We start from the raw sequence: 20,933 nt of genomic DNA, 5'->3' as shown, positions 1-20,933 counted from the left end.
CTATCCAATGTGTAGCTCAACTTCAGATGAGAGATTGATACATCATGACATCTCTTCTATAGACTTTCTGAGACTATGACAACACTTTACATTAGCATGAAAATTCTTAAAAAGTATACAATAGACTCAAGATTATACATAGGGACTTATGAGTACATGACTTACAATAGGTGACATCAATGGCAGCACATATATGCCAACAAACTCCCCCTTTTCTAATGATGTCAACATGTAGCTTCTGAAAATCAATATTACATTTAAATACAACAATCTGAAGCTGAGCACATAGACAACTCACTCTCTCTCCCCCTTTCACATCAATGGCAAGGGGTTCTACATGGAATGAGAAAATACATAACAATAATGTGACACATAGCTAAAAATGAAGTACTCCCCCTCAAGGGCTACAAAAAATACTCCCCTTGACCTGTTGAAAATCCCCCCCTCCCCCCCCTGAATAGATTTGAGACCACACCATCTTGAATAAGAAATATACATGAAGAATCAATCCATATTTAAATGAAGCAAGAAGAAGAAAGAAAACAACTCATAATGCCTTTAAAATCATGCAAATAACCAATCACCATCCATTCTCCAAATTTTACAACGAAAGTGCTCTTAGTGGCAGCCAAATGACAGTAGCTCTCTTCATGAAAAACTTCTCAATGCCTTCGAAAAGGAATAACACCCATTTGCTCTCTAAGAAATTAAAATTACTCCCTTGGAAGTGGCTTGGTGAAGATATCTATAATTTTTTCATTTGATGAAATATATTCCAATTTCAAAACTTTGTTAACCACTTTTTCTTTTAGAAAATGATATTTAATTGGTACACTCTTGGTCTTGGAATGAAGAACCACATTTCTGGAGATGTTTATTAAACTTGTGTTTTCTACCATGATGGGAAGAGGCTCTTTATACTCAACATGCATGTCTTAAAGAGTTTTCTAAATCCATAATATGTGTGTATAACAAGTGGTTTTTGTTATATATTTAGCTTCAATTGTGGACAAAGAGGTAGAGCTTTGCTTCTTGCTAGCCCAAGAGATCAAACAATCTCCCAAAAAATGAGTTTCTCCTAAAGTACTTTTCCTATCATCAACAATACCAGCCCAATCAACATCAGTAAAAGTAACCAAATTAAAATGTTTACCTTTGGGATATGATAATCCATAGTCAAGAGTCTCTTGAAGATACTTGAAGATCCTTTTTACTACATTAAGATGAGTCTCCTTTGGATAAGCTTGAAAGTTTGAGACCAATCCTACAACTTGCATAATATCATGTCTAGAAGCAGTTAGATACAATAAGCTACCAATTATGGAACGATACATGGACTGATTTACCTTGAGTGATTCATCATCTTTATTTAATTTACAACCAGTTACAGTAGGACTGCACACTGGTTTGCAATCTTCCATGCCAAATTGTTTTAATTTCTCTCTAAGATACTTTGATTGAGAGATTAAAATCCCTTTATCATATTGAATCACTTGCAAACCAATAAATAAAGTAAGCTCACCTAACATTGACATATCAAATTCTTTCTACAATTCTTGTGCAAAATTTTGGCCCATCTTCTCCAAATCACTCTAAAAAATAATATCATCTACATACACAACAATTATTATAAAATGATCACCTTCAAATTTGATATATAAATTGTTGTCGATGATACATTTTTGAAGCCTTACAGCTGTATATGTTTGTCTAGCTTTCCATACCATGCTCTTCGAGCTTTTTTCAATCCATAAAGAGCCTTTTTCAATCTACAGACTAGATTCTCATCATAACCCAATAAAAAACCTTCAATTTTCTCTGTATAAATTCCCTCTTGTAGATCACCATTCAAGAATGTTGGTTTTACATCCATTTGGTAAACTTTAATTTTCTTGTAGCATGCAAAGGCCAAAAACATTCTTATATCATCAAATCTAGCTACAGGTGCAAACGTTTCATCAAAATCAATACCTTATGCTTGAGTATACCCTTTGCACACAAGTCGTGCTTTGTTCCTTACCACTTTGCCTTCTTCATATACTTTGTTCTTGAACACCCACTTGGTTCCAATTATGTTTTTCTCCTTTGGCATTACCACAAGCTACCATGTATTATTCTTCTCAATGTAATCTAATTCTTCATTCATTTATTTGACCCCAAGTTGATCTTATTTAACCTCATTGAAGCTTTTGGGATCTATTTGTGACAATAGTGCAAAATGTACTTGATTGAAGCTATCCAACAACTTCCTCCTTGTTTGCACTCCAAGCTCTTTGATTCCAAGAATTTGACTTTATGGGTGCTTCTTTTGGATGTGACTAGGTGGAGCCTTCTTTATAGTGAAAGTCTTTCTCTTGTTTTCCCCTTCTTCGGAAATTTCTTGGTCCTCACATTCTATGAAATCATGATTATCTGCAACATATTTGGAATCATTAGATTTAGGAAATCATTCATCAATAAAAATATCAATACCTTCAATTACCTTTTTGGTTCTCTTGTTGTAGCATTTTTATCCCTTTCTCTTGAAGGAATAACCAAGGAATATGCCCTCATCAGCTCTTGGTTCGAATTTCCCAAGCTTGTCTTTAGTCCTCTTGATGTAGCACTTGCTCCAAAATATTTTGAAGTGGTCATCTTTTGTTGGTATTCCTCTCCATAACTCATATGGATTTTTGTCGCTGCTAGGCCTAAGATTAACTCTATTTGCCAAATTTATAGTTTTTTGAGCTCCTTCTCCCAAAAATGTATCTGATACACCATCTTCATTTAACATAGCTCGTGCCATATATTCGACAAACCTGTTTTTCCTCTCCACTACATTATTTTGTTGTGGTGTTCTAGCTATGGAGTATTACCTCTTGATCCCATGCTCTTCAAAAAAATCATTAAATTCTTTGGACATGAACTCACCTCCTCTATCATATCTAAGAAACTTTATCTTCAAATCAACTTCTTTTCCCACAAGTGCCTTAAAACATTTAAATTTGTTGAAAGATTTATATTTTTCATTTACGAGCATAATCCAAGCAGCTCTAGTGGGGTCATCAACAAATAATGTGAAATATTTCTCACCTCTTGGACTTTGCTTCCTTGTAGGACCACATACATCTATATGTACTAGCTCGAATGGTCCACCTGTAATGAAATCCTTAAATTTGAAATGCACTCTTGTTTGTTTCCCAAATTGGCATGACTTGCATATTGTGCTATTTTGTTTAGCCACCCTTGGTAATCCTCTAACTGATCTAATCTTGCCAATTTTGATTAGATTAACAAAATTAACTTACCCAATATTCTATGTCATAGCCAATATTATTCTATTTCTCTCACGCAATAGTTGTGTTTAGTGTCATAAAAAATATAGATGTTGTCACTTCTAATATCCTTTTCCACCAACTTTCCTAATCTAGCATTTCTGATCTCACACCCTTTAGATATGAAAGCCACCTCATGCCCATTATCACAAATCTAACTCACACCAAGGAGATTGTGCTTCAATCCATCAACATAAATCACATTTTGAGCTTTAGTATTCTTTTCCAATGTAATTTTTCATTTGTCATTGATGGGAACTGCTACATCATTTCCAAACCTGACATTTCCTTTTCGTACACTTTTCGCTGCAATAGTTTTCTCTTATCACCAACCTTGTGCTTGGAGCAACCACTATCACTCAACAACTTCTCATGCTGATCAGGAGCTATCAAAGCAAGCTCATAATTTTCAGCCTTTTTCTTCCATCTTTCCTTAACTTTCCACTGATTAGATTTCTCTTGACTGTGTTCCATGAAAGATTTTGGAAAGTTATATCTGCATTCACTAGATTTTTGACCAAACTTATTGCATCTAAAACACTCAATCTCATTCATTAGTAGAGAAAAATATCTGGCCCTTGATAAATTCCTGGTCTATCAACATTTATTTTAGGAAACATCTTTAATCTACAATTTATGACTTTGTATCCAAAATTATTACATGAAAAACAATAACCATAAAATAGTGTAGGATACATAACTTTTTTTCGCCATGATGGAGGAGTGAAATTTAAGGACCTTGCTTGCTTCACTTATTTACTTTTTGTTGATTTGATTTCAACTTCATTCTTTTGTACAATATTGCTAGTTTTAATAATATTTGCTTGATTTTATTTTCTTTCAAACCGTCTACATCATAGGTACTTGGCTAATATTTGACATTATGTAGAGGAGGCTTGAACCCCAAACCAATTTTGTCCTCCAGTGACATTTTCATGTTGAGAATATTCTGAAAGGTTTCAGATCCCTTGACAAATTTTTGATTTATACATGCTTTAGTTTCTATTTTTGATAGCTTGGCCCTTAATGCAACAATTTCTTCCTCAAGTTTGTGACAATTTTCATTCCATTCTTCGCGTTGATTGATGAGCACATTTTCTTTCAGTTTTTCTCCTTCCAAATATCTCTTTAAGTAGATGATGTCTTCTTCATGGGTGCATTCAATAAGATCTCATCCAATATTCTTCTTCAAATATTCATTTTCTTTCTCAAACTTGGCTAGATTTTTTTTTTGAATCACAATTTGTTGCAGAAAATTTTCGTGGAATTTTTCAAGCTCATCCAATTGGGTCATCAAAGAATTATAAACCAATGAAGATTTACTCTCCTTTAGTTTGTGTATTTCCTCTTTCAACAACTTATTTTTGTTTCTAACTTTGCTTAGCTCATCAAGTGTAGTAATGAGCTCACCTTCATAATAAATCTCTCCATCCTCAACATCTTATTCATCTTTGGGATCAAAAGCCTTAAGATCACATTCATTGTGCTCTTCTTCTTCTGATGAAGATTGCTCACTACTTTCATTTGAAATATCATTTTCATCTTTAGAGTGTAACTCCATCTCTTTTGAGCTTTAGCTTTTCAAGATTTCTTAGTTTTATCCTTTCTCTTCATATCCTTCTTTTCTTCCTCCTTTTCACTTATTTTGTGTAGACATTTTGAGGCAAAATGTCCAACTTATCCACATTAAAAACACTTGAACATAAGATTTCCTTTATACCTTCCAGAACCTCTCTTCAATTTATTAGAAAACTGATAAAATTCTTCATCAGATTCACTACTATAATATTCTTCCTCTTCCTTGATTTTCTTTGGAATTTTCTCAAGATTTCTGGTAATATCCTTAACCTTCTTTGAGGCCTTTAATGCAACTTCACTAGATTCATATTTTTCTTCTACAACGTGCATCTCATAAGTTGTAAGAATTCCAAGCAATTTCTCCATAATAACAGTGCTCAATTTCACATATCTCTTGAATAGAAAAAACCTTTGGATTAAATCTTACCAATAAAGACCTCAAGATTTTCTTAATAATGGCTTAATATTAAAAGATTTCATCTATGCTCTTGACTAGATTGGTTACTGCTTCAATCCTTTGGAAATATTTTGTAATAGTTTCATCTTCTCTCTTCAAGCTCTCAACCCACATCCTATAGGTTTGGAGCTTTTCTTTCTTCACCTTCTTATCACCTTCATAGTTATTCTAAAGTTTGTCCCAAAATTCTTTGGCTGATTTACAATGCATGAATTTGATCAACTCATTCTCACTAAGTGTTGCAATAATAACGTTTCTGGCTTTGTAATTATTTTGAAAACTCTTCTTTCCCTCAGGTTCTAAAGGAAGAACATCAAGGACAACATATCCGGTCACCACAGTTAAGAAAATGTCAATGGTTAAACTCAGGAGATGCCCTTCCATTCTCATCTTCCACATATTATAATTCTCACCATCAAATATTGGAAGCTTCTCATCATGGCCAGTCATATTCCCTTCTCAAACTCTCCTTTAAGTAGTCAATTCGCAACAAAGGAGTTGGTTGTGATACCAATTGTTAGACAAAATTAATACTAAGAGGGGGGGTTTGTGAATCGATATTATGAGAATATTATAATTTGTTTTGCAGCTAAATCTTATACATAACTTCACTTCAAAAAATATAACAATATCATGCACATGAAAAATATAAACAATAATCACATGTAGAAACTTCAACGAAATGATAAATGTTGGCCACAACCAACTTGGAGCACCCATTCCTACAATAAACAATCAACATGCACTTAGCTTGAAGTCACCATTCCAAGTACAACAATTCTGCTACAAGAAAATATGATTCAGAACTGAGAATATTGTGGCATAAACAATACTAGAACCCTATAAGCACACTCATGCAACCACAAATCGCACACTCTAAATGAGGGAATAAATCTCTTCATGCACACTGTCCAAAATGATCTTCAATATCTGCACATAACTCTGAAAACTTGTTGAAAAATAATTTCTAAACAACAAACTCGAATGTTGAAGCTCTGAGCTAACAACCACAATCACTGGTTTGTGCACATTCCCTACATGCACACTCACTCAGTCATGCTGCTAGTGAACCAACGAAATGAGAAACTTTCTGTCTCATATTTTTAAATTTTGGAGATGGTTAAGTTAATAAATTCTTCAGATTATGGAGCTCAATGAAAACCTTTCCATATGCTTCATATTTGATTGAGATAGGCTTATTTACCAAATCAATCCACTTAATCCACTATCCTTTTGATATTTTAAACTTTAATAAACTTCTACAGGTTCCTTGACCTTTTCCGACCATTACATTGAAAATCCTGAAAAAAACACTGCTAAAAAAACCAGACAATAGCTGACAAGTGTGAGGAATGGGAGGAAAATCACCTCTTGGATGCATACACTTTTTTCCTTCACAAGACTAGCTTATGTACACTAGTTTCCTTAACAAAAAAAACGTATACCTTTCAATTTGAGGTTTCTCAAAAATTTGGAGCCCAGCGTCAGGATATACGCTAAGACAACCTTGCCCATGATTATGTAACATCATTACACTTCACCAAATCATGCTTATGACTTCTATCAAAATACATCAACAGTACTTATATCCAACTTGTAGCTCAATTTCAGATGAGAGCTTCATACATCATGACATCTCTTCTACAGAATTTCTGAGACGATGGCAACACTTTACATCAACATCACAACCCTCAAAAAGTATACAATAGACTCAAGATGATACATAGGGACTTATGAGTACATGACATACAATAGGTGACATCAATGGAAACACAAACATGCCAACATATAGGTCTTGAGCTATTATCCTATTTTCTTCTATTATAGCAAAAATAGACCTTTACATAAAAATGCACTTTATGACCGAGTAGGGATGAGATATTGAAGTATCATAAATGAGTGTAAATTTTTTAATGTAGAGTTAATAAAAAATTAGGATATGGGAGATGTTGTAGTGTTCGTAAATGAGTGTAAGAATTTAGATGTCAACTCAATAAAAAATTATTTCAAAAGTTATATACATATGTATTAGCTTTAGAATTTCATATGAAAATTCTTTATATCACATAGATTTATATAGAAAATTAATATAATAATGTAAATATATATTTAGATGGAGTTACTTACCATAATTTAAGCAGGTGTTTCTATCAAAATAGGTAAGATTCATATGTAATTAAGCTTACTTGTTAGGATTTACTATTCATAATTATTTATGCATTTCTTAACACAAAATTAGATAGTTTAATGTTACTTCACTTAACATCTATTTTAACAACTATTTTCAAATTATAATTATTTATGATAATGTGATAACATATTTAATATAAGATAGATACCTTACATAATATTGAGTTAAATATTCTACATCCTATTAAGTTATTGCACCAAGAGGCTCTCTATAACCCAATATGAAAGAGATGTTCTAGTGTCTGTAAATGAGTGTAAACATTAAAATGTGGAAACCACATAAAAAAGTTGTTGTAAATGAAAAAAATTAATAATAAACATAATATTGACTCAATTATAAACACAATAAAAATAGTAAATGGATTCAATTAAATTATTATATTATAGTTTTGGTTTTATTAATAAAAATACAAAAAATATTTTTTTCCTTGAAAAAATGATAATATACGTGTAACATTACAACAAATTTTAATTTTAATGATTCATATTCATAACTATGCTATTTCAAAATGTTACAAGTCCAATGAACTCTGTTGGAAATAATACTGAGAGGGGGGGTGAATCAGTATTATCAGGTCAATTATTTTTCATTTCACAATCAAATTTGTATACGCTACTTCAGTTAGTAAATACCGCGTATGTACGCAACTTCAGTTAAGGAAACAAGCGTATATGAGTAGACTTGCAATTCAAATTATTCTTCAGATGTTGATCATTAATCTGTGCATCAAGCCATATGAACAGTAACCAGCAACAGTAAAACAGAACAGAAAATCACACATAAGAACACAAGATATAAGGTGGAAACCCAATGTGGGTGAAAACCACCTGCTGCAATTTGTCTCTATCTTCTTTCAATTAGAAACTTCTTTTTACAATGTTTCTGTACTGGTGTATTATTATACCAGTACGCAGGCTGCTACCTGCAGAAGGCTACAACCTTCTCTCATTCTCCAGCTTCTCCTGGATGGGAGCTACAACCCCCTTAGCTCTTGTACTAGCTGAGGTACTAGTACGTAGGTGTTGACCTACAGAAGGCTACACCCTTCTCTTTTCTTCCAAGGACCTCGTTTCATAAATTTTCAGACTGGATCTATGAATATCAATCAAACATCAAGTATATCTACATTAACCAACCTCCTTTGTACAAAAAAATATTGAATCAACCAATAACTTCTCAGAATGCTGTAACTAGAAAACAGTACCAGTAACCAAACACCAATCCTGAACCTAGATTTATGTAGCAATAAACAGAAGAAACTAAAACATATTTCATGAGATATACGCTACTTCAATACATGGAACCTGCGTGCATATGCTTCTGTATCAAGGCCATCCAGCGTATACGATGTTTTAAGTTAGCGAACGAGCGTGTCTACGTGCCTCTACTGTGCTGAACCTACGTACAAATCTATAAAAGATAATTTATCTTTTTACTTATTCAGACATTAGTTATACCTAGATTATCATATTTATAGATCACGTCATGCGTCAAATATAACAGATCAAAGATTTCACAAAGATACTTCTCTTCAAACCACCTTAAGATCTTGACCCATCAATAGAACTTATCCTTCTTGCGCTCAGGTTCCTCCTTGATTCAGATCTAGTTATGCACCATAGACAAATGACAGTATTCTCGATCTGCTTTTCATAAGATATTCAATGCTTTAGTTCCTCCCTTGCCAAATGATCTCCTTCCCTTTTTATAGACTTAAGCCTTACTCACACCATGGTCCAAAACCATAGAGATCCAATACTAGGGACTCAATACCTGGGTTCAACACTTTGGATGCAATACCAAGGACCAAAACCATAGGTTCAAATATGACAGACTAAATACCATGGACCAACCATAAGTTTTCCCACATGTACGCGCTTTTCTTTGCATGAAAGTGTGTGCATGCGTATACATGCCTTTTGATCAATACACCCACGTGTATACGCGATTTTGTTAAGATGAACCTGCGTATACCTCATTTTCTTTCATTCTGAGAGCCTGAACTGTGATCTGCCCTTTGAGTGAGTTTCCATCAAGGACAACACCTGTGCCATAGTGCCAAACCTGTGCCATAATGCCAACAATCTCCCCCTTTGGACTTGATGGCAACCCCAAGTCACTCAAAAACATTCTCCCCCTTTGACATCAAGGGCAAAGGGTTATGCTCCCCCTGAATACATGTTGAATCCTCTGCTCTGCTGTGCTGTCCAAGCTCCCCCTGACTGTAGGCAAGGTCTGCAAGAAGATGATCTACACAAGAAACATGACTTTATACATTATAAAAGACCTTCCTATCACCAAAGACTCATACATACATCCATCTCCCAACCAAGTGGGGATATACCAGAATTGACTCATCCACCCAACCAAGTGGGGATACACTAGAAGTTTACACATGACAAATAAGTACATTACATCATTCATCCCAGGCATAGTGGGGAAACCAAAATAGGTCATTACATGACCTTGATAAGAAAAGATATACATGACATAGAGACGAAATATCTATAACAATTCTATGAAAGTCATCAACAGCATCTGTCAATCATCATTCAGATCAGCAACCATAATCTCCCTCTCCACCTGAAACCAAAATAGTTGTGAATGTAGACCAAGATCTTCTAAGATAATGCCAACAATGCATTATTATAAGAATATATGCTCCCCTTGAACCTGTGCGAGATAATCTCTGCCATACCTATATCAGAATCTTTCCAACCTGAGTCTAACCACATTGCTTTCCTTCAAACAATCATATACACGACTGTATTCACATAAACTGACATATGTACGCGGATCCTCCTCATTAAACTCGTGTACAACCACTTTTCTCTGGAACAGACAAGTTTCAATAGCAAGATGATGCATCAAATACTCCTAGATTCTGTCTGAGGTATTCAAATGTCTCCCTAGGTAGTGGTTTGGTGAGTATATCAGCAACCTGTTCCTTAGAGGGAACATACTCCAACTTGACCTTTTGTTCAAGCACTTGTTCTTGGAGAAAATGATATTTGATAGGTATGTGCTTGGTCTTTGAATGCATGACTGGATTTTTTGAAATGTTGATTGCACTTGTATTATCACATAGAATGGGGATAGGTGGAGTACAAGTGATTTGCATGTCTTGTAATGTTTGCATTATCTAGAGGAGTTGTGTGCAGCAAGATGCAGGAGCTACATATTCTGCTTCGACTGTAGATAATGCAATTGAACTCTGTTTCTTGCTGAACCAAGATACTAACCTAGGACCCATGAAGAATGCACCACCACTAGTGCTTTTTTTGTCATCCACAATTCCTGCCCAATCTGCATCTGTATATGCATGAAGTGTGAGATCTGTACTTCTTAGATACCATAAGCCATAGTTTTGAGTTCCTTGAAGATACTTAAAAATTCTCTTAACTTCCTGAAGATGAGTTTCCTTTGGATTTGCTTGAAACCTTCCAACTATTCCCACTACATGCATAATATCTGGTCAGGTACCTGTTAGATAGAGCAGACTAGCAATCATGGATCTATAGGTTGGTTGATTCACTGCTGCTGATTCATCATTTGCGCTAAGGTTGCATCCTGTTACCATAGGGGTACATACTGGTTTCGAATCGTCCATCCCATATTTTTTCAAGATCTGCTTGAGATACTTGGTTTGTGATAGAAAAATGTCGTCTTTGTTTTGTTGGACTTGTAAACCAAGAAAATATGTGAGCTCACCAAGCATGGATATTTCAAACTCTTTTTGCATTACCAAGGAAAAATTTTGACTCATGTCTTCTTCATTGCTACCAAAGATGATATCATCAACATACACAACAAGTATTAGCAACTTATCATTGTCAACTTTTATATATAGATTGCTGTCTGTGGAACCTTTTGTAAAACCTTGTTGATGGAGGTACTTATCCAAGCGATAATACCAAGCCCTTGGAGCTTGTTTAAGGCCATAGAGATCCTTTTTGAGTCTGCATACAAACTTTGGATCATTTCCAAGGATAAACCCATCTGGTTGCTCAATATACACTTCTTCATCCAAGTCTCCATTTAGAAAAGCAGAATTCACATCCATTTGAAATACTTTTAACTTCTAAAAGCTAGAAAAAGCAAGGAACATCCTTATGGCCTCAAGTCTGGCAACTGGTGCAAAATTTTCTTCAAAGTCTATGCCTTCCTGTTGAGCATGTTAGAGTCGGTCTGGTCAGCCCTCCGTCAGAGATCAAAACTCTTTGTGCATTTCAATTTTAGGTGTCCCGCTCCATTCACCCAGCTACATTTCGCTAGGGACATGCCATGATTTGACGGAGAAATTCATGCTAGTCATTTTCCCTCATGTCTAGCCCCTGCTGGCTCAGGTCTTTGTCCATAATCACCGAAGCTCATGACAATCAAGGTCTAGTCCTTTACAGGGCAAAGTCATCTTTTATGTTTGGATCTAGGAATTCATCAATTTTGTCCTTGAAAACATGTCCAGAACAAGCCATGCAGGCCAGAGGGAGGCCCTTATACAACTAGGGTTCAGAGAGCTTCATCATCACCTGGAGAGACATCGACTCTTCTTCAAAACTCTGTTTTGAAGAAAAGTCAAACAACGTCAATTATGACAAAATTTTCCAAAAAATCACCAGTTGACTTTTCAGATGCAGTTATGATTTGGATGGCCAAATGCTCTGTCATACAGTCCCTACAAAGAGGTACCGAAAATTTCATTATTTGAGCCAAAATGTCAAAGGGAAAGTAAAAATCAGTGTGTTTAAAGGTCAATGAAAAAGTGCAAAACTCAACATTAGAAAAGGGGGTGTTCAAAGAGGCAAAAATCAAACCCATCTCCTCCAAGGCTATAAATACATGTTTTGCCCAAATCAAAGCCATTATGCTCTTGCAAGCTTTGGAGAGACATTGCAAAAGTGAGAAAGCGAAATTGTGAGCGTTTGAGTGAGTGAGAGTTGGATTTCGAGGGCGTGGCACATACACCAAGGAGTGCGGCGCATACACCAAGGAGCACGACGCACACAGAGGGCATGGCACACATGCAGCCAGCCCAGAGTGGGAAATTTACAAGGGCGTGATGCACACCCAACACGTGGCGCACTGGGCTTGGCGCGCGACGCACACAGCCAGGGGCATAAAAAATTGCCAAACCGCTTCAAGTCTTGGTGAAGGCTAGAAAAACAAGAGGTAGGCCCTGTGGACACCTCTTCTCCATCAATTTTGTCATTGATATGGTGTTTATGAGATGTTTAAATGTCACCCAAAAGCATAAGGTCAACCATGAAAAAATCACCAAGAAAATGATGGCTGGGGTTGCAAAAATGTGATGATAGCACCAAGGTTTCACTCCACTCCCCTTGTCCCCTCACCCATCATCTTTCTCATCTCCCCTTGACCATTTTTCCTAAGAACCCTACCCTAAAACCACTACATAACCCTTTCCCTATCCCTGCAAGCAATTCATGGTGAAATTCTGAGTGCGCGGCGCACACACAAGGAGGCGCGGCGCACTCATTGTGCGTGGTGCACTGGGAGCCGGTTCACAGTGTAAAAATGCCACTGGCGCGACGCACTCAGAGCGCGCGGCGCACTGGGCAGTGCGCGCGGCACACAAAGATATAAGCCCAGAAAACCACCAATTTGCCTAAAAATTTTGTGAATGCCTATCAAACTTGAGAGGTAGACCAACTACCTTCACTCTTGGCATTAAACTTGAGAAGAATACCATGATTTTGATGAGTATAAATCTAATGCCAAATTTTTTTTTAGTAAACAAAAGAAGACACAAAGAAATCAAGATCCTAGGGTTTTTTCTACAGTAACAGTGTTGTCAAAGTGTTCCCCTACCCTGCCCCTATCACCATTTTCCCTACATCATTTTCCCCTTATCATCACCCTAACACCACTGTAATCATATTCCTTTTTCCCCTCCTCCTATGACTCAAAAAACCCAAACCCTACCAAAATAAATTCAAACCCTACCCCATCAATACTATACCCAAAACACTCCCAAATCCCTGATAAATCTCTCCCTTTAGCCCCTATTCCCATTTCATCATTCCTCTCCTAATACTCCCTGTTTTATTGTCCCCTTGGTGACAAATTTTTAGAGCATCTACCAGTTCCATTGGATTCAGAGGGCAGCATAAAACTCAGGGTACAAACAGCAGTAATGGCATCAGAAGTTTCATCAGAGTATGAGGAGGGGACCCACAGTGACACATCTTCAGGAGAGAGGGCCCGTAGGAGACATCACCAGAGTGGCAGACATCTTAGATATGAGCCAAACACCCTCACTAAGCTGCAGGCATGCCCTCTTTCCATGTCTTGTTTCCAGCACTTGGCATGTTATGAATTTTCTCAAAGGGTGGCAAATGTCAGAGTCCATCATGAGTTGGCCCATATTTTTGCACTTCATCTATAGGGAGGTCAATATGTCCTGGCTGGGGTCACTTTCACATTGACACCAGAAACCATATCAATGGCAACAGGAATACCGAACATTGGGGAACAGTGGCATAAGAAAAAGAAAGTGGAGGGGCATCATTATGAGCCTTACATCAAGGACAGCTGTTTGAGCCAGCTCACCAGAGTTTTTCCATTCAGATTTCTAAAATATGAGTATGCCCTGCTCATGAAATTGATCATGAAGTACTTCAGTTGTGAAGGGAGGTTTTCTCGCCTCTATGCCTATCACATCAGGTTGCTCATGCCCTTTAACAGGGTGCGGATGATGAACCTCACGTTTTTCATCTACGGGAACGTAGAGAAGATGAAAAACTTCATGCAGCACAAGACCCCTCGATAGCAGCTAAACAATGTCTATCATTTTGCTCTCATCTGGATTTTGGTGGACCATCAGTTGGGATTGCAGGGTATTGCCAGGGAGGACTTCATCTCCCGTGATTTCTTCAGTGCTCCACAGGTAGTTTTAGAGGCAGAGCATGAGGTAGGGGGCCCATCTCATCAGTATAAGCGACATGAGACTGCCACTATGCCAGTGTACATCACCTATCAGAAAGGCAGTAGACCTTTATTTGCAGTAGCAAAGCGAGTGTTATCTCCACTCAGGGTGGAAGGGGCCTCGCTTCCGACATCAGCACCACAGTAGCAGGGTAAGGGTAAGGAGCCAGTGTAGGAGGAAGGACCATCAGGTGAGCGAGAGACTGAGTTTTTTCTCCTCCAGGATGATGAGACAGATGCTGAACCAACAAAGGAGGAGCTCACAGATATCATCCAGGAGGAGCAATCAGTGATTGACTCCTTGCCCCTTGACTTAGAGAGGGCCAAATGGAACATGAACTACCTGGAGTAGAGAAACAAGCAGCTGGAGGACCAACAAATGATTGTGGAGCTTCAAAACATTCGTGAGCATCGCCAAGCTGCTCAAAGGAGAAAAGTTCAGCCCACATCACTGGAGCAGGCGATCAATGAAGATCTAGAGGCCTATCTTGAGATCAGGAACATGCAGTTGGAGAGGCCGTTGGACAAATCCGACCAGGACCTTGCTCTATTGAGACATATGGCTTTCCGTTACAGGGTGCAAAACATGAGTGCACAGGCCCGGATAAGGAGTTTAAAAGTAAAACTGAGGAAAGCCACAAGAAGGGAAAAATGGGCAAAAGAGCAAGATAGGCTTAGAATCTTCACTAAGGCTTCCTCGGCTCAACATGGCACCCCATTGAGAACTTCCAGCCAAAATTTCAAAAAATTTGGGCAAATTTTGGTCACATGGTGATTTTTTGGACAAAAAACAGGAAATTCCTCCCTGTGCGTCGCGCCACTGGAGCGACGCTAAAATTCTAGGGCTCTGTTGTGCTCTACAACAACCCCCCACCTCATATCATTATTTATTTAGAAAAAATATCATATGAAATGGGTCCCTTTAGATTTGATTGGTATCAATATTGTATTATTCAAAAAAGGTCCGAAAACAAAATGAAAAACATTATGAAAACCTTTTCGATAAACCCATTTTGATCTTAATAATACAAATAATCAATCTTTTATCATTGCGATAAAGCGATCACAATATCGCATATCGCAATGACATAGGAAGCATACTTAAACGGCCCATTAGTTTTCCCCGATGCGATGTCGCTATCGGCTATCGGCAATATACTATGCATGTTCTTAAAGCACCCCAGGTAATTCACCCCGATGCGATGCGATATCGCTATCGCCGATCGGCGATATGCTATCCATGTTTTCGTAGAATGCCAATACTCCCGATGCGATCCGATATCGCTATCGGCGATCGGGGATTTCAAAAGGTGTCAACATGAGTTAAGTTTTCCCCGATGCCCGATTGCGATAAAGCGCAAATTTCAAAAAAAGCCGTTAAAATAGAGGGATATTACGATCAATTCATATTAAAAGCTTGATCTGTCGAACAATGATTTACCTGCGCCCAACCGCCAAAACATCCAAGGCACGCTTAAACAAATCATTCGGCCGATTAGTGATATGATGGCATTTAAAGGATTGGCAGGTTTTAAACGGCCATTTAATGTAATAGTAAGTCCTAAAATCTTCCTATAGATTGTATTCGCGGCCACTTTAAAAGTTAGTCCCGCGTGACGCATTGATCAATATATCTTTCTCATATTGGATTTTCATTACCAATTCTCTGTGTTACGTTTATTTTCACTCCTGTGCAGAATTCTTCCAAAGAAGAAAACTCAAACAGAATGGGGAAGAAGTCTAAGAAAACCACAGTCGCTTCCGCTGTGCCAACCACAGGACAAGTCGTCGCTGATCCAACAAATAAAAAGAAAGGATTGATATCTAATACTACATGTGCTGGTCTCGACAGAACTACTTGGCAAAGTACCTACAATCTGATTGAAGCCGAAGAACCTAAAGTGACAACAGTACAAGCCTCTGTAGATTCAACTCGGAAATCTGATGGTACTTTAAAGGACTTAGCTGACTCCTTCCTTCATCGGATAGCAGCTCGGGAACAAATTCTCCCATATACGGATGTAGTGCGGTGGGCAATTGAGGAAATCCCAATCATGGACAGAACCTTCTGCACCAGAGATGGGAGAATTTTCGGGTCATCCAAGGCTGATGATTTAAGGCAAATGTATCATTTGTCTGAGCTAGAGAAGAAGTACAACAAGGTGTTTTTGGAGAAATTTCGAAAAGAGAATGAAGTTGAATCCGAACCCATCCGGGATTGGAGACAAAATCCGGCAAAACACAAACATGAATCTTCCGGTAAGTACTCGGTTGATTCCCTATGTTCTCCTTATTGTTATGCTGGAATAATGTTGTGTATATTGTGGGGGTTGCACGACTCTTCTAATTTCACTATAGAAATGGTTCCCTTGATGGAAGCGGCGTGTAACAGTGAAATAATGGATTGGGCCACCATTCTCTCAGATAAACTAGCAACAGTTGTTCTTGAGTTTAGAAATAAGACCCGCGTCACTGAAAGGTTAATTCCCCCATTCTACTACAGTGCCTATATTTTAGATACCTTGTGTTTTAATTCTGAATTTCCTGTGCTCGGCTGGAGGTGGACATTACAAGACCCCATGCCTATTCACATATACCATCAGAAATTATGGAAATCCTCTTATAAGCACCATTTATACCAAGTCTGCAATGGATTTATGTTACCCATTCATTACTCTATTTTTGATAAACCTGCTCCCAAGATTTCCTACCAAGCCGGGATTGACTTAACATCAGTAGGAAGATGGTTCGGGGAGAAAAAGTTCACTTATATAAGAGTTTTCGGTAGCCAAGCCGAACCTCACGTCCTTCCTTTGTACATACCTGATAAACTGCTGGCGAGGGAAACAGCTTATCAGATCATTGCTAAGGGTGTTACACAGACTCTCAAGAAAAATAAGAAGCAGGTCTGGCCCTCTTTTCCTTTGAGATGCGGTGTCTACACCTTACATGATTTCAAACATGCAGAGAAAGAAGCTACAAAGATAAATTCCTTAACTCTAGCAACTCTCCCTAATAGGCAATTTGATCCCAACAAAGTCGCCTATAATGCACTTGAACAGGCCAAATTGGCAAAGTTTGATCATAAAGAAGATATGTTCAATGAACTGTTCTCCTCAGCTCAGTAAATAATGCAGGTTAAGGCATTTGCCAGAATGAAATATCAAGATGAAGGGTTGGTTGAATTCAACAGACTTAGAGAACAGAGGTTGCAAACTCTGCCTCTAGATCTGTTAGCAACAACCCCAACAACATCGTCAAGTGAGCCTAAACGGGAACAGTCAAAGGAACCTCCGTTTACAACAAAAGAACAAGAAAAACCACAGGAGGAAACTCAGACTAAAGAGCAGGAGAAAGTGCGGGAGGAGACCCAGACTAAAGAGTAGAAACAGACCAACATTGAAGTAAATGTGGATAGTCATATTGATAAAAAATTGCTCCAGGAATGGCAGCAATTTGATTCTATTATCAGCAGTCTAGAATGTTCAAAGGACACCGAAACTTCGAAAGTAGCAGAGACACAGGAAACCACTTCACAACAGGTTCTAAGTGGAACCAGCGGCCCACCCATTTCAAAAGAAGTAGAAATAATACCAAAGGACCCCTCCGATCAAATCATTTTGTAGGTAGAAGAGATTCATCCCTTGGATGTCTTCTATAGCCCAAGGCATAAAGCTGTAGTAAAACGACAGAGGAAGAGAAGAAGGACTGATCAACCTTCCCTTTTCCCAGAACATACAGTCACGAGCAATGTGGTTTGGAAGGAAGAATTTGACCCCTCTGATGACATGAAAAAACTGTCACAATATGCTGGAGCCTATTCGGTAGCAACAATAGATAAGGCATCGGAGGTCAGTCTTTTATTGAAAACAAAAGACCAGGAAATCTTCTTATTACAGGCACAGCTAACTGAAGCAAAGCAGAAAGCAGAGCAGGCAGAACAACAATTGTTGACACAACAGCAAGTAAACAATCAACTAACTCAACAATTGCAGGCAGAGAAACAAAGGATTGACCACAACACAATCCAGAAGTAGAAAGAGTTATCCGAAGCCTTGGCACAACTGAAGGCAGCGAATGAGCAAATGCTGAAAACAAAAGATGAGCAGATTTCTCAACTATCAGCACAGCTTGAGAAGACAAAGGGCGTTCCACAAATAACTGAATTCAGAGTAGAAGCACTACAGATAAATACGGCATTGATAGCCCAAATTAAGCTTCTATGTCAACAAATCACCCAGGCGGAGCCACTATGTGAATTGACGGCAGCAATAAGTGAGAAAATAGAAAAGGCTAGGACGGAATTGGATCAAGCTGAAGAAACGATAGCTGCATTTCTTGACTGGCAAGATACTGATCAGGGACAAGCGGCAAATTTACCAAGAATTTTAGAGTCACATAAAGATATATTATTCACAGAATGGCAGTCCCAGTTAATGAAAGAAGAGAGGGCAGTTTCAAGGTGCAAATCAACTACAAGCAATTTGGTTGAATTAGTTAATAACACTCTCTACTTGTCAAATATGATTTCCCAATGCACGCCAGGAAAATTGACAGCAATGAAAACATTGGAGCAGTCATGTTATCCAGATCTAGAGGAAAAGGGGAGATTAATTGCTAGAATTAACAGTTTGACATGGGACACCTATTGGTTCTTCTTGGTAAAACCACACACTCAAAGAGCCGCCCTCAAGTGCCTTACAGATGCAATCGGGTATATTATCCCCGATATTCAGGATGCCACCTATGCCGCCCAGCTTAGCTCTCGCCTCAACAGACCACCCGAAGTGGAGCCGATGCTTGCGATAAGTCAGCTCAGATTTAAAGGCAAATAGCCTACTTGATGATTCATGCCGCCGACTGCCAGGTTGCTGAGGAAAATATGATCAAAATCAATTGATACCAATTAAGTAGGATTTCAGTTTCGTAGATAGTTAGATTAGTTAAGTATTTATAGACCCTTTCATTGTTTTGGAAAGGGTCGTAAAGTTTTGTACTTGACTTAAAGACTGAAGTCGCACTATTGTGCTTCAGCCATATTCTTTTATAAAACTGGACCAGTTATTCTAATTTTGACAAGGATGCTTTTATGCAAATGTGCACTACTGTCTTTTTTTGAAAGTGTTTCTGCGTTGGAAGAAGAATCTCAAATAGCGATTGATATTGGGAGTGTCTAGCAGCTCATATGGTACTATTATCTATGTCTGAATTCATTCTTTTCATATGAATTGTTATCTGATTGCCTTTGCTATTATCGAATATATGTATGTGTTTTAACAGAATTTCTTTATTCCCTCCACTATTGGATGTTTATGGGATGCTTTTCCTGTGATCATATATGTATCGATGATATATAAAGTGTAGCAATATTGCGCTAATCCCTTTGTTTAACGATTTAAGCACAGTAATTCTTGAACGAATAAAAGTCCATGTTTATTGAATAGAGTCATCTACATGCATGTTTGTAAACATAGATCATCAAGTGCTACACTTTAAAAAATACAATAGTTCCCGGGATTAGTAGTAGTTCTTTTATTTCGCCGATAGATTAAGTTATTCGCCTATCATTAGATTAGTCAACCAATCATTCATTCATCCCGTTTATCCATTTCTGGGAAACTGGTCCCATTATCCCCAGTCGGAGCCACCATTCCAAACGGAAAAGGAGATGTACTAAGGTCCGGACCGGGTGGTTATCTCCCAATGTTGATACAACGATTTTCGGGGCATCATCATTTTTGGCCCGAGAAGTAGGGCATCAACTGTGAATGGCAAGCAAACCTAAATCTGCAGGCCATTCTAAGAGTAATTCTCCCTCCGTATCACCTCGTACTTCCCAATTACATGCTGGTTCTCCAGTATCCAAACAAGAAGAAGAGGAATCAACTACCACTGATCAAACCCATCATACTCCAGAACAATTAAGTCTCAAATCCCCTGAAGTCCAGTCTCTTATCCACAAACTTCAGAGCTTCCCGATTTCACCACAGAAATCTGAGGTATCACAAAGCAGTGCGACTTCGCAGTTTAATCTACCTCACCCTCTCACCAAACTTCAGAGCGAAAAGCTTTGTATTGAACCTATTGAGTTCCCTTTACCCAAAAGGAAAAAGGCGAAGAAATATACTGAAGGATCTGACAGTGAAGAGCTTTCATCCACATCCTCCATCTCACTTTCCCCTATGCGAAGTCAATCATCCACTCTTCCATTACATATTGTTGTTCATCAGGGATTAGGAGCTTTAACATCCCAACCTGCTCACTTCGCAACATTATTTCCTTCCCAGACATTTGGAATTTCAACAGTAGCATCATCTGCTACTGCTGTTATAATGGCAGATCCATGGACCAAGCCTGGTGCAGTCAACATGCCTGCACCATTGCATGCATTACCTGATGCTCCTGAAAAATGGCTACCCAAGTTTAACCCAGATGATGGGACCCAAGC

This window comes from Pinus tabuliformis, chromosome J, assembly GCF_031772625.1.
Source record: "Pinus tabuliformis cultivar Carrire ecotype Pingquan chromosome J, CPIR1, whole genome shotgun sequence".
NCBI lineage: Eukaryota > Viridiplantae > Streptophyta > Pinopsida > Pinales > Pinaceae > Pinus > Pinus tabuliformis.
Note: the sequence above shows the minus strand (reverse complement) of the source record.